General features: G+C 32.2%; 1 protein-coding gene across 1 annotated transcript in view; it reads right to left on the bottom strand.

Annotated features, from left to right (window-relative positions):
- Positions 1-13,113, bottom strand: part of LOC143253358 (epithelial sodium channel subunit gamma-2-like) — a 91,159-nt gene extending 78,046 nt beyond the window's left edge. Inside the window, exons 1-2 of the mRNA XM_076507116.1 lie at positions 12,928-13,113; positions 5,510-5,561 (exon numbers count right to left, since the gene is read on the bottom strand). The gene's annotated coding sequence lies outside the window, so the exon portion shown is untranslated. The remainder of the gene's footprint in view (positions 1-5,509; positions 5,562-12,927) is intronic.
- Positions 13,114-14,476: the final 1,363 nt, after the last annotated feature.

The raw sequence follows: 14,476 nt of genomic DNA on the forward strand, positions 1-14,476 counted from the left end.
GGGCGTTATAATGTGACGGTCAATCCCGCTATTCGTTAGTAAAAGAGTAGCCCAAAGTTAGAGGTAGGTGGTGATGACTAGCTGCCTTCCTTCTAGTCTTACATTGCTAAATTAGCGACGCCTAGCGCAGATAGCCCTCATGTAATTTTGCGCGAAATTCAAATCAAACCAAACAAACAAGTTATTGATGTTAAGAAAATTAAATATACTGTATTTTCGTTATTGAGCGCAACCATAACAAGTGAAAAGTACAATGAAACTGCCGCCATTAGTTTGCCCACTGCAACAAAATTAGTGCAGTTTTAAAAAAAAACTACTAATTTACTAAAAATGTATGAACATGTCTAGTGCTGTAATATGATGACTGAGTGAATATTATAGTATAATATATAAGATTGTTCCTAATTTTCTTTTTTTATAAAAACTACGTCAGAACTCTTATTCATCTAATAATATTGTTACTTACCTGTAAATAGTCCACAAACACATGAAAAAAACAATATAACAGAGGTTCCTCGAACAACATCGACAAGGACAAAATGTAGCAAACACTGAACGAGTTCAGAACTTGTTAACGCATCCGAGACAGCGTCTGACGACGCTGAGCTGCTTGTTTTGTCCTACTAGTGGCCTAATATGCAGCTTACCACAGAAAACTCTTTAGTTAGCATTTAATAACGTAAATGTCGGTATGTGTCATGTATGGCACGGCATACAGTAAAGGGTTAAAACATTTTTAGCTATAAAACATTGATTCATTTGAACCACTGCAAAAATGAGACTTTTGCTCTACTTTTCGATACTAAATTTTATTGTTCGCTAACCAACGACAGATAAGGAAAACAAAGAATGTTTGTATGCAACGTCACATATTCAATAAAGTTGGCAGGCCTGATGAAATGAGGCCGTAGACCGTAGTTTGACGATCCCAGGGACCTACTGTATGAAAATTTCAGCCCACTTCAATATAAAAACATTGACAATAACCAATATTCTAGCTAATTTAAATTGTGATTTCTTTTAAAAAATCCTGATAATTACTTCCTGGAAAATACATATATTGGAAGTCAACAAATTTCTAAAAAGCACAAAGTACTTCCAGGTAAATAATTAGCAGTTTTACTTTTCGCACAGCAACTCAATAGTAACCAACAATAACAAACAATAGTTGTTCAATAACACAATTAATTATGTAAAGAACGTTGCAGAAACTTGTCTTAACAGTAGTGCAAAAATAATAATTGAGACTCAACAAAAACGTATTTTTATGCATTAAAAGAAAATATAATCTGGTAATTACTAAGGTTTATTGTCCATGGTTTCATAATTCATAAAACTGTTCCTTTAGTGATATTAGTTCGAAAAGTATCACTCTAAATACTATTATGGCTTGCTTTGGAACGTTATCACGTTTGAATGTCCTACAAAGCGATAAACCTACTAGTTTCATATTTTATTAGTGTTTAGCTCAGTTCAGGTTAAAATCACACTAAAAACGACATGATGATAAAGGAGTCAACAGTGATCATAGTTCTTCCTCCTTTTCTTTGCTTCGACGTTAGTACCTCCTTACCCCCAGTGGCACAGCGGTATGTTTGCAGACTTTCGACGTTTGAAAACGGGTTTCAATACTCCTGGTGAGCAGAACACAAATAGCCCATTGTTTAGCTTTATACTTAACTTCAACCAATCGACTTTAGTAATCCCTCAACCTTTCCTACATGTCCCTCCAAAGAATCTTTTGCCCTCAATGTGAATGCCTTCTTTGAACCATACCATTTATGTAAGTTTCTTCATCATATATTATCTAACTTTTTCATCTTATGTTTTATTCACTTGTGCAAGAAAATAACGTTGTAAGATGGCTTCATTAGACACAATCATGATTCCTTTACAAACTTTGATAAATGCTGAATCTCGTGGCAGATATGGTGTAAATTAGTTAAATTCAATTTTTTTTATATTTTTCAACTCTCCGCAAAACTGAATTAAAGCATCTTTTAATTTTATCTGATGTTATGCTACATAATATTTTATTATTCTGATGCTAATTTTTTAACTAACATATTGGCATTAAACTGCGGGCATACATCGACAATTTACTAGCGGCTATGGAAAATTACTAATAATCACAGATGGCAATGTGAAAATTTATTTTCAAAATGTCGTTTTCAAACTTTTTTTAATTCAGTCATTAGTGCCTAACTTAGTATATTAATTGGGTAATACTAGCACAAAGATATCTCAGTTCCTTGCAAACTTATACGTAAGTTAAGTTTTATTCAACACATTCCAAAATTTTAGGGACGAATATGACCTAATGGTTAATGAGACGGGCTGCAGATGTCGCTCATACTTTCAGCTATGGGAGCATCATAAAAAATTACAGTGAACCACGTTATGCAGTTCAAAGTACGGGTATATATCTTCTGATAACTGATGTTCTTATCTTACTTCTAATTAATAAGTAAAATAATGAAAACTATACTTAATTCCAAAATTTAATGGTGGCATTTGTTAAAACGTTACTTCTTCCATAAAATAAAATAAGTTGTTGTTTTTTTAATAAAGTTATCATAACTCTTACCAAACATTTACTTTCACTCAAATATATGTGAATGTAATTAAACTTTTCATGGAAACAAATTAATCTGGTGCTCGATGTTATACCTACAAAATGACTAAAGACCAAAAAATGACATTTTTCACCAAAATTACAGTTTTGACACCAACTCGCAATTTGTGGATTGCTGATTTAGAATTTGTTTCTGAAGAAGTTTACCCTTTTATCTGTTGGTGCGTTATAATGTAATGATCAATCCTACTTTTCGTTGGTGAAGAGTAGCCAAAAGAAAGTATTGATTAGCTGCCTTCACTCTACACTTTAACTGTAAAATTAAAAAAAAACCCAATTAGCCCTCGAGAAGCTTTGCGCAAAATTCAATCAGTAAGTGAGTTTCAATGACACTATTTCAAAAATATACACGTACTGTTAATGGCTAGTAGTTTTAAGAGTTCATATATCGACTGTATCTCAAAACGGCTGGAATGGGTATTAAAACTTTTACTAAAATCAATCAGAGAACAACGTGCGATCCTAACGAAACTAAGAAACTAAAGCCAAATAATTATCAATAGAAGAAATGACATTTATTTCATCCAACAGTGCAAAAAGGGAAAACTAATCCCTAATTTTGTGAAGATAAAACTATCCAATAATTTTAATCAGTGTACAAACATTATCCATAATTTAACCTCAAGATCACAAGAACAGATACAAAATTCAAAATGGAAATCCACAGAAAAATTACCCACACTAGACTATACATTCCCAAGGACTCAGAACATGAAACAAAACAAAAACTCAACATACTAAGAAACCAAATAAACACAGCCACAAAACTATGTTCACCTGATAAAATTAACAATGAAATCAGCAAAATAAAACAACTTCATCAACATCAAAAAATTTCCTCCAAAAACCGTTGAAAAAATTATACGCATATATAAACAATAATAAATTTCAAGATACAAAAACTACAAAACCTTACATTGCTGCATACCATATATTTCCATCAGCGAAAATATAACCAACAATTGGAAAAACTTATAATAAAACACAAGATTCCAGTAAACACCAAATTTAATCAAAAACCAGATACAAAACTAAAGTCCATACCATGTAAAAAATATACTAACAAACACAACACCAACATTATCTGTAAAATAAAATGTTGCCCTCCAGTTGCACAGTGGTATGTCTACGGACTTACACATTTAAAACCGGCTTTTGATATCCGTGGTGGGCAGAGCACAGATAGCCCATTGTGTAGCATTGTGCTTAATTCTAAACAAACAAGCAAACAAAATACAATGCGGCAACTACCACGACTTCTATTTTGGAGAAACAAGCAAAATAAAAACCAGATTCAAAAGACATAGAGAAACACCTTCACACGTTTTTGAACACTGCAAATCAAATAAACATAACATAACTGTAGAACACACTCAGTTACTAAGTAGGGAAATAAATATAAACAAACGCAAAATCAAAGAAGCCCTACTTATACATCAAGTAAAATCAAAATTAAACCAGTATAAAGGAACGCCTTTATACCTATACTAATTAACATTCAACCGCAACGTCCTCTACAATCTCGTACCAATTTATATTCTCATCCCTGAAACATGAGCTCGGCAAAGGTCAGTTGCAAATTCTTTCTTTGTTAACCTGAAGATGACCTTGGAAAGTCGAAACGTTGTTCTCTACTTTATTTTGGTAAAAGTGTTAATACACATACCAGCCATCCTGTAATACGTTTTTGCTTCAAGTGAGTTTCTCGTCATCACGAATTACTTCATATAACGACTGTAATAACTACATAAGAACTAGAGGTTCATGAGGAACAACACAAAACGGAAAATTTGACTTTGTCTTTATATATTTTCATATTAACTTCACACATACATGTCCTATTAACCAGATGTATTACATTTCTCAAAAACATTGAGGTTCAATGGAACGACTCCTTTCCCAGTGAAACCACTGAAGTCTTGAAACGGAAAAAAGACAGAATAAACACGAGTAACTGTTAGAAATCAATGTTTCATTTGACCAGGATTATTATTTAATAAAGAGTGAAACAATTTTCAAGTTGTTTAATGTAATACTTGATCTTCAAAAAATATATTCCCATAAAAGAGTCGCATACAATGGTGAGGAATGGTTATGCTTCACTGCTTGGTTAAACATACTTTCAGATAGATATGCCTCAATCTCCTCACAAACAAACCATGATATGGTTTGGTTCTTGTTAAGCCACTGCAAGTCGACAAGCCATGGAAGCTCTACATAGTGTTAGTAAATTTACTTACATTTATGGTATAAACATCAAATAGATTTATTATGGTCCTGCAGTTAGCGTAGACAGACTGTGAATTCGAGGTTTAATAAAAATGTACTCAGGACATTGGGTACACTATAAAAATATATAACGTTCAATTTTCACCACTTGGTAAAAATAATACTCAAAAGTGAAGTCGAGAGCTGTTGACTAGCTGATATCCCGCTAGTAAATCAGTTTAAAATTGTAGACAGTAAAGCCCATATGCAGTTTTGTATAAAAATACTGAAAACAATTAAACAAACAAAAGAAACAAATAAACATCGAACAAAAAAACAAGCTGCTATAAGATATCATTATTATACTTATTAAATGTCTTTATTATATAATAATACGATAATGTAGACACATTTTAACATGAATGAAATCTCATACGTACGATTTGACAACAATTTATAAAATCATTTTTATTCACAGAAGAAATATACTCTGATATACAAATACATTGTAGATATGTACTGAAAATAAAGCAGAAGCATAAACTACTGAACCTATTAAATCTTATACTCAAAAGTACAAATATAGAGAAATGATATAGTAAATTTTATTTTCATATACAACTAAACCAATTATCAAAATGTGACTTTGACTGTTAAGCAACTTACATCTTTACGGCATTCATCAGGCTTGATTATACACCAATGTGTCACATTTATCCTGCAAATAAACAAAAAAGAATGAACGGGTATATAAGAAGAGAAATTCTGAAAACGATCTGATGCATAACTTGTATTAGTGCTTCTCAACTGTTTCCAATATTCGTTATCCTTAAAGTTTTTCACAACAGCTCACTTGCCAAGTTAAAAAAAAGACAAAAGTACTAAATTAAAATCTTTATCATGACTTAAATATACATCAAACTACAACTAGAAATAATACAACATAAAATGAATATGTTTATCGAATAACAACTAAAATACTTATTGAAACTAATGACTTGTTGATCTTCAATTTATTGTATAATTGATGGTACTCATTCACCCCGTCGCCGTGGTGGCGTTATAATGTTACGGTCAATCACACTATTCGTTGGTAAAAGTGTAGCCCAAGAGTTGGCGGTGAGTGGTAATGACTAGCTGTCTTCCCTCTAGTCTTACACTGCTAAATTAGGGACGGCTAGCACAGATAGTCCTAATGTAGCTTTCCACGAAATTTAAAAACAAACATTCACCCCGATTCTGATCAGATTAAATCCTGAGTGAACCATTCACCCAATTCAGACCCACAGGCTTAGATGACAGAATTTAACTAATGGGCTGTAGTGAACTGTGATATTCATCGTATAGTTTAGCTTTAAATCACAAAGATCTGTTTTTATCAAATATTTTCTCAAGATATATTTAAGGGTAATGATTTCTCAAAATCAAATGTCATAATGAAAAAGAAATTCTTATACTCCCTAGTTTGTTAAAAACGAAATTATTTTAACGTACGCATAACTTGATTGGTAATAACATAGCAACCAGCTACCTCTCAAAACGTCATACGTTTATTTATTAAAACGAGTAAAATTATAATATTAAACGTAAAAATACAATGTAATATCTTCCGTTAACCATTTCTCCATCTTTTCTTTCTTCCGTGTTTCTAAATATGGTCTCTAACGGATTTACTTTTATACGTTTATTATAATACCTACACTTGTTTCAGTATAGTTTTCATTTTTAAATGTGACGTATATTATTGCTTGTGTATTGTGCGAGTCCCGCCTATTCTTAAAATTTGTAGAAAATTGAGAGTAAGAATCAACAATATTTATTTTACGAAAACGCGCTAGAACATTGTTGAAACTTCAAGAATTGTAGCACACGTGGTTATTATAAAGGCAGCTGAGCTTGAAACATAAGATGATTATTTGACAGTTATAGTAAGTGTGCTATAGGTCTCGGAAGCTATGAGTGTGATTAACGCCTATTAATCAGAAAACTACAGAATTTGACCAGGAATGTTTATAGATTTTGAACATTACAATCTGTTCAATTTTGGTGAATTACCTTGGACGTTATTATTTCTACGAGTACATTAAGTGTTTTCGTCAGGAAAATTTAGCTTGTAAACGTATGAGGCCTGTTACGTATTATAATTTATTTCGGACGAGTCTTTGATTTATTATGTTATGTATGTTAACGTATTATTAATTCAAATAACAGGAAAAATGAAATAGAAATTAGAAATTAATTAAATATTTGTATATATCAAATTTATGGTATTTGCCAACAAGATTGATACACAGTTTTCTTCTTTAGCACAAATATTTTTAATATACAAACTAAAAAATACAATTTATAATAACGGTTATTATTAATAGTTATCACAAATGATGGTTTATATACATGAGTTTTACAAAGTTTCAAACAATACTGAGCATTATATCTGGCCTGGGACTGAATGTTTCATTGACATTCACGGAGAGAAAATTAATTCTTTGTCCATATTGTCACACTTTTATCAAGCTCGCTATCTTGGTTGGCTCATACCGATTACAAGCATACTTCTTCCGGCAAGGATATATAATGTCCGAAGAAATTCGCCGAAGTTGAACGGTTTGTAACGTTTGAGATATATAAACGTTCCCAGTCAAATTCTGTAGTTTTCCAATTAATAGACATTAAACACAATTGTAGCTTTCTAAATCTATAACACAGTGACTGTATCTGTCCAATAATAATAATATTTTGTCTCTCGACTAGCCTCATTTTGCACGAATCATGCGAGTTTGTAGAAATTTCAAAATTGTTTTAGCGCGTTTTCGTAAAACAAATATTGTCGATTCCAACTCTCAAAAATCTTCTACACATTTCGAGAACAGGCGGAACTTGCGCAATACATAGCCAATAATACATGTCACATACAAAAATAAAACTGTACTGAAACAAGTGTATGTATTAAAATAAAAGTATAACTGTAAACCCATTACGTCTCCCTCCCTCTTTAGAGAATTAAAAATAGGCGTTAGACAATTTTAACTAATATATCACGCGCACAAACATATATATACATTGATAACAATACATTAATTACAACACACTTAAAGAATTGTATAATTTCAAAAATAATGACAATATATAACATGACAAATACAAATAACCTTATTGTCATAAAATTACATAGCATATGAAAGCGCATAAACACAAATGTTATCCGGCTTAACACAATCAACAATCACACGACTGAGGTGTTTTCGGAAAGCTGGGGTGGATTTCAAAAAGTATCAGGAATTTTCTTATTAGGTTTCCAGACAACTGACACATATGTCAAGTTTAGCAAACGTGAGAAACAATTTGCCTGATTTTTGGCCAAAAGAAATGTCTCATAATTTTCTCACATGTCTTGTTGACACCTATATGACCTCTCTTGGAAATGTCATGGGCAACAAAAAAAAACGTTCATTATTTCAGAATGATATGCTTTTAAAACAACAATTTGACAAACTACAGCCCAGTCCTCTGAAGCTAGTACATTTGGTAGTCTCCATTTTCTCATGAGCACACTATTTTTGAAAAAAATAAAATAAAAAAAATTAGAACTTTCTTCAGTTTATCTTTCGGAAGTGCTTGCTTAAATAATGAGACATCTTAATTATATTCTTGGTCGTAGATCAGTTTGCTTTTAGCAAGTGGATCTTCACCAGTTGAAATAGATCCCTCATGTTTATTATCATTGTCACTCACTGAAGAACTGTCAGTAGGACAATCATTCACAAAAAATGTCTGTGACGAATCTATAATGTCGTCCTCTAAACATTTTTCTATTGTTTCTTTTGGATTAATTTCTTAGCCTGAGCCCGAGTTACAGTACACGAGAGAAACACTTTTGGATTCTCCTCAACAACAACAACTCATCCTGAGATGAAACAGTGATCGGCTCACTAATTACATTGGGTTCGGTAACAAATTTTTGCCATAGCCAAATCGTTTCCCAACAATAATTGTACACCCTTAATTGGCAGAGTAGGCCTTACTCCAACCATTACTGGTCCCAAAACTAGGTCTGATGTTAAATAAACGTTATAAAGAAGAACATTAACAAAGCCACCCTAAATAACTTGAACCATAACAGACTCACTAGTGGCAAAGCTTGAATCTAAAGGCGATACACCTTTTAACAGCAATGACTGAGTCGCCCCAGTATCACGTAAAATACGTATGGTTATGGGATTAACAGTTTCATTTGTCAAAGACACAGAACCGATGGACACAAAAGATCTAAATTGCCCCCTAACTACATCAGCCCTTTTATCAGTGACCAAATCAACAACATTAGGTGATCTGGTGAAACTACGTCCATATGGAGACACAAACGCACTGGGTGTTGCCTCTTTTCTTTTTCAAACTCTAACAACTTGACATAGCATTACCAGATTTTTTGCAAAAAATTGCAGACAGGCCTTGACAAATTTTTATCTGTCTGTAATAAGATTTTAAAGTAGAGAAGTTGGATTTTTTAAAAGACTTCTCAACTTTAATGGATTGTACAGGTACAGGTTTTTGCTGAGCTGGCATGAATTTCTTTTTTATGAAAAGCGGTTTTTTGTGTTAAAGTGTTATCATCTGAAAAAAAAAAGCTGCTTCATATAGTGTTTCAACTTTTTTTCATCCAAATAAGTTTTGAGATCGTCACTTGTACAACGTTTAAATCCCTCAATCAGACATAATTATCTTAGTTTTTTAAACTGTTGTCAATATACATAGAATTACAACATCAATCCAAATAAACCTCTTTTTCGTGATCGAATTCCATAAAAGTTTGTTGTTGTTTTTTTGCTTGCGATAATCTCGAAACATTTGGCGATAAGCATCCAGTACTAACTCGTATGTTTTAAGGATAACTCCTTTAAACTTATCATAATCTGTACAATCTTCTTTGGCTAACTTTTTTGTTATACTACGTAACAGGTCATCCAACGTTAATTATTTCTACCGTTCAAATTATCAATTATTTTGTATTACCAAATATTTGTAACACTACCAGAAATAAACATTAGCACGAAAAACAATTTTTGAACTGTTTTAAGAGTGTATTTGTATTGTAAGAGGGGAGCTTTCGTTCCATTTGTGATATAATTTGATTAATTTGCTAGAAACGAACTTCATCTCTAAGCTGCAATTGAATCAATTCTAAGCAACTTATTCCTTCTTTCAGTCTCATTTTAGCACGTGTTCGAACACTAACTGTCAGCTTTTGTAAATTAAGGCAATTATTTAGAAGCAAGATGTTGTCTGCTAAAAAATTACAACTACAGCGCAGGCGTTGCCAATAACAAAAGTGTATGGAAATAAAAGTCCAGAGTTATAACATTTAAGTGGTTGAGTTAGAATTTTTTCACATTATTGCAAAGTTTGTCCAACTCATGTGAACATCATCAGGTAACTATTGTGTGTTTTGTATGAAATATAGCACGCGCATTATTCGTTATGCTCTGTTGGCAAGTGTATGATGGGGGATTGTTTTGTTCTACAACCTCAATATTTATTATGCTTATCCCCTTTTCACTATACAAGTACTGTCGCATCGAACACATTGACACTTGGCGATTCTTCTGCAGATGAATTTGTCAAAATAAACCTTTTTTTCTCTAACGCCTCTTGATTTTAGTACTCAATCTGCTGTTTAGATTGTGCTTTTTGATACACGTTTCTAAAATGTTTACGTATTTTTTCTTTACACGGCCATGGTCTGGTGAGACACCTGTTAGCATGTCTGAGTTTGTGCCTTTTACTTGATTTATAAATTTTATGTTGTAGACCCTTTCCTTTTTCTCTTATTAAGTTTGTCTCTATAGTGACTTTTGTATAGTGTCTTTTTAAGGTAATAGTGATAATATGTTTGGAGAAGAGGCATTAGTTAATAAAATTATTGGATATTGATTTTACTTCTGTTTTAAATTACTTCTACTGCATATGTTAAATGCTGTTATAAATGTATGATGGCGTGTCAATTTTTTCTTGAGTTTAGTGAGCTGAATCTCACTTTATATGTTTGTTATTATTACCAGATTTGTTGAAGATTTTCATGTTAAAACCGTTGGAGTTCCTATACTTTCGTTCACGTAATTTAAAATCTGGTTTTCACTCTCTTCTTTTTTTCTTTAATTTCGCGCCAAGCTACTCGCTATCAGCTCTAGCCGTTCCTAATTTAGCAGTCTCAGACTGCCGACTCTTGAGCTACTCTTTTACCAACGAATAGTGTGATTGACCGTCACACTATAACGCCCCACGGCTGAAAGGGCGAGCATGTTTGGTGAGACAAGGATTCGAACCCGGGACCGTCGGATTACTAGTCGAGTGCCTTAACCACCTGGCCATGCTGGGCCATTACTGTTGATATCCCAGTTAATATTTCTTATCACAAGACCTCCAAGAACTGCTAAAGATAGAGATAACTCGTGTTGAGATAAGAGAAAAGACCATATCTGATAAAGTTAATACAAAGAAGAGAATCGAACTTAAACTAGGAATATAACACTAAATATTTAAGTTATATTTCGTTGGGTGTCACTTTTGGGGTGGTCAAATGATGGGCTGAATGGGTTGGTTGACTTGAAAGTGCCACAGAGATGTGGAGGTGGTAAAATAAATTATATAAAACGCTTACAGCTGCAACTCATCGATTTAGGTTAAAAATTTAAATTGAGTTTCACGTTGGAGCGATACCTTAAACTATAGATGTATGGTAACCACAACTGATTGTTGTGCATAAAACATTGTTCCTATATGACCGTATAACCGTTTATGTTATACTTAAAGTTTTGAGACTTATAATATTGGATCCTGGTTAAAAGAACCAGGAAGAAGAAGTCTTAATTGCAATATGTTTTAGGATACAAAGTTATTTTTCCAAACCATTATTTCTTAAAAGTAAATACAACTTTAAATTTGTCAAACAGTGTGGCAGATATAATATTGTGTAAAGAAACTCCACGGATGTTAAAACTTCCACCAGACATTATTACAAGTATTACACTATTTAATACATCAACATCTATCAATGTCATTCGACACATATATCAAGTAAGAGTTTCGAAAACTGGGCAATCTTCGTTTTATAATGTGAATCTATACTACTCACTTTGTTGACCAGTGTATAAGAATTACAGAACAGATGAATGCATCTTTTAAGAATTTAAGGTAAAACTGAACTTAATTCCAATATTAATGAACTAGCACATTTTTTTGTATCGAGTAAATAATCATTCACAATGGTCGTTAAAACCTGTAACAGTTTTGTAACTGGATCATAGTACTTTAACTTCCTATTATCGTAAATTAAAAGATATAAAAGATATTTACATATATAAAAACAAATAAATGAACTAAAGTTCATCATCAAAGTCAAAGGTTGATTGCTAATCAGTGTGAGAAAAATCTGTAAGTTGTATTTTATGTATAACAATGGAAAGTAACAAATGAGGAGCAAACACTATATAATGGAGATGCATGTCTATTCTCACTTTAAAGTTTTAGTTGTAGCACTTCGATCATTAATGACAGTTATTTTAAAAATTGTTTCAGAGAAGAATGTGAAAATATAAAACTGTTAGATTTATTAAATGTACTTTAAAAATAGCCATATCGTTGACTGGGATTATTTGGAATATTGTATGTATCTGAAAATATACAAATACATTCTTCCTGACGAATTTGTAATTTGTTTATTTGTTATTACCATTTTAGGTTAATAGCACTTAAGTTTGATGACGGAAACCATGGTCTTTTGACATAATAAATGCAATGGAAACAGAAGCGTCTGTAACATATACATCTAATCATTAGATACCTAATCCGATATATATCGTGGAATAATTATTTTAGACACGAGCTCTAACATTATCCAAATACCTAAATTATTTGAGGTTACTTTATTGATTCAAAAAGACTTAAAATCCAGTGGAGACAAATACGTTAAACTTAAACGAAGTTAAATGGTCAGGTTATTTTAAACTATTTCAATTTAACCAACCAGAAAGTAATAATCAAAGCAGTCAGTATAGCTGATAATTCATTGTACTTAATTCAATACTTACTTTTCTTGCGGGCAGAATGTAACAGATGGTAACAATAACTTATCAGCAGGTTCGATCTTAATCTCCACTGAAGTTTGGTATTGATAATAGACGGAAATAAATTCAACAACCTGAAAAATAAACCCAGCAAAACAAGCTACCAGAATTGTTGACTGAAAAATCTGAACGAATTGTTTCAATAGCACATTGTAAGAGACCATGGTTAATATAATATCATGGAAGTTAACAGTCCAAAACTTTTATATAGGCAATAAAGAATTCGTTTATTAAATTATTCTAAAAATCGATTAAATCGTGTTAAACACAGACAGGTACATGATGACTGCTGTTGAAGATTCACGCATGCGCTTTCATTTCATCAACCCTGGGTGGCTTTTGTGAGTTGCGTTGAAAAGTGCAACGTTATATTTTATATTTTGTTATTTTGTTCTGAGATATGACATCACTATATTCACATAATAATACAAACAAGGAAGATATTGACTGACTTTCAGTGAAATGGAAAGACAAACTATTTGTTCTAGCAACCATTTTATACTTGCATTCCCAAAAGTTATGAACGATTGGACAAAATGGCTTTTAGTCTATGCCTTAATATACAGCGTTGGTAACGCTATATTACGATAATTTTGAACATGCAAATTAGTACTCCATGTGACAATCACAGCCAATTTAAAGTCCTTGTGTGTTGGAATTGGTTGTTTTCAAAACTTATGGCGTTGTAGATGTCTCTAGGGTTCATTTTGGCCCGAAAGAGTGAACTGGAATCATTATTTGAAATCATGTCTCCACATATATTAATATTTCAAACCTTAATTTTATAAATGGGTCTATGGCATTTGACAGTTTAATACACACGGTAAAGAGAGTAAGATGTCTGGATTGAACATGACCTTCTCAGGTGGCGCATAACAGATTGAGAATCTTGTCTTAGGTTTCGTCCCTTCATTTGTTCGTTTTAGAGCAAAGCTACATTAAGCTATTTGCTGTGAACACCATAAGGAATCGAATGGCGAATTTTATTAGTGTTGTAAATCCGTACACTTATTCTTATCACACAGAAACACCTAAGTTGTTGAAACAATGAAATAAGTGGTGGCTAATTTATGTGTATACAAGCAACTGGCCTCAACACAAAACAACTAGAACGATGTCAAAAGGATCAACTGCTTTAAATACTAGGGACTGTTATTTTCTCAGTAAACGATTTTTTTTTCCGTTAACTATTTATGCATTATGGGAACATTTTTATGATATATGTTTTCTGTAATTTATTTTATGAAAATTGACTGTCTTAGAAATTTCAAATACGAAAAGTAATCAATACAATTCACTGATCAAAACTTCGGAAAAATAAGGTGATACATTTAACAAACTACCTGCCCATAGATGGTGTAAGTATCTGTAAAAGCAACACTTTCGAACATAAAACCTGTAAATATGTGAAGTACCACACTTTACAATTTAAAAAATGCAAATTCTTGTTAAGCCACTTTAAACCCTGAATGCTGAATATATTTCTAGAACTATTTAAGCTTGAATTCTGTAA

The sequence above is a fragment of the Tachypleus tridentatus genome, chromosome 6, assembly GCF_004210375.1.
Source record: "Tachypleus tridentatus isolate NWPU-2018 chromosome 6, ASM421037v1, whole genome shotgun sequence".
Lineage (NCBI taxonomy): Eukaryota > Metazoa > Arthropoda > Merostomata > Xiphosura > Limulidae > Tachypleus > Tachypleus tridentatus.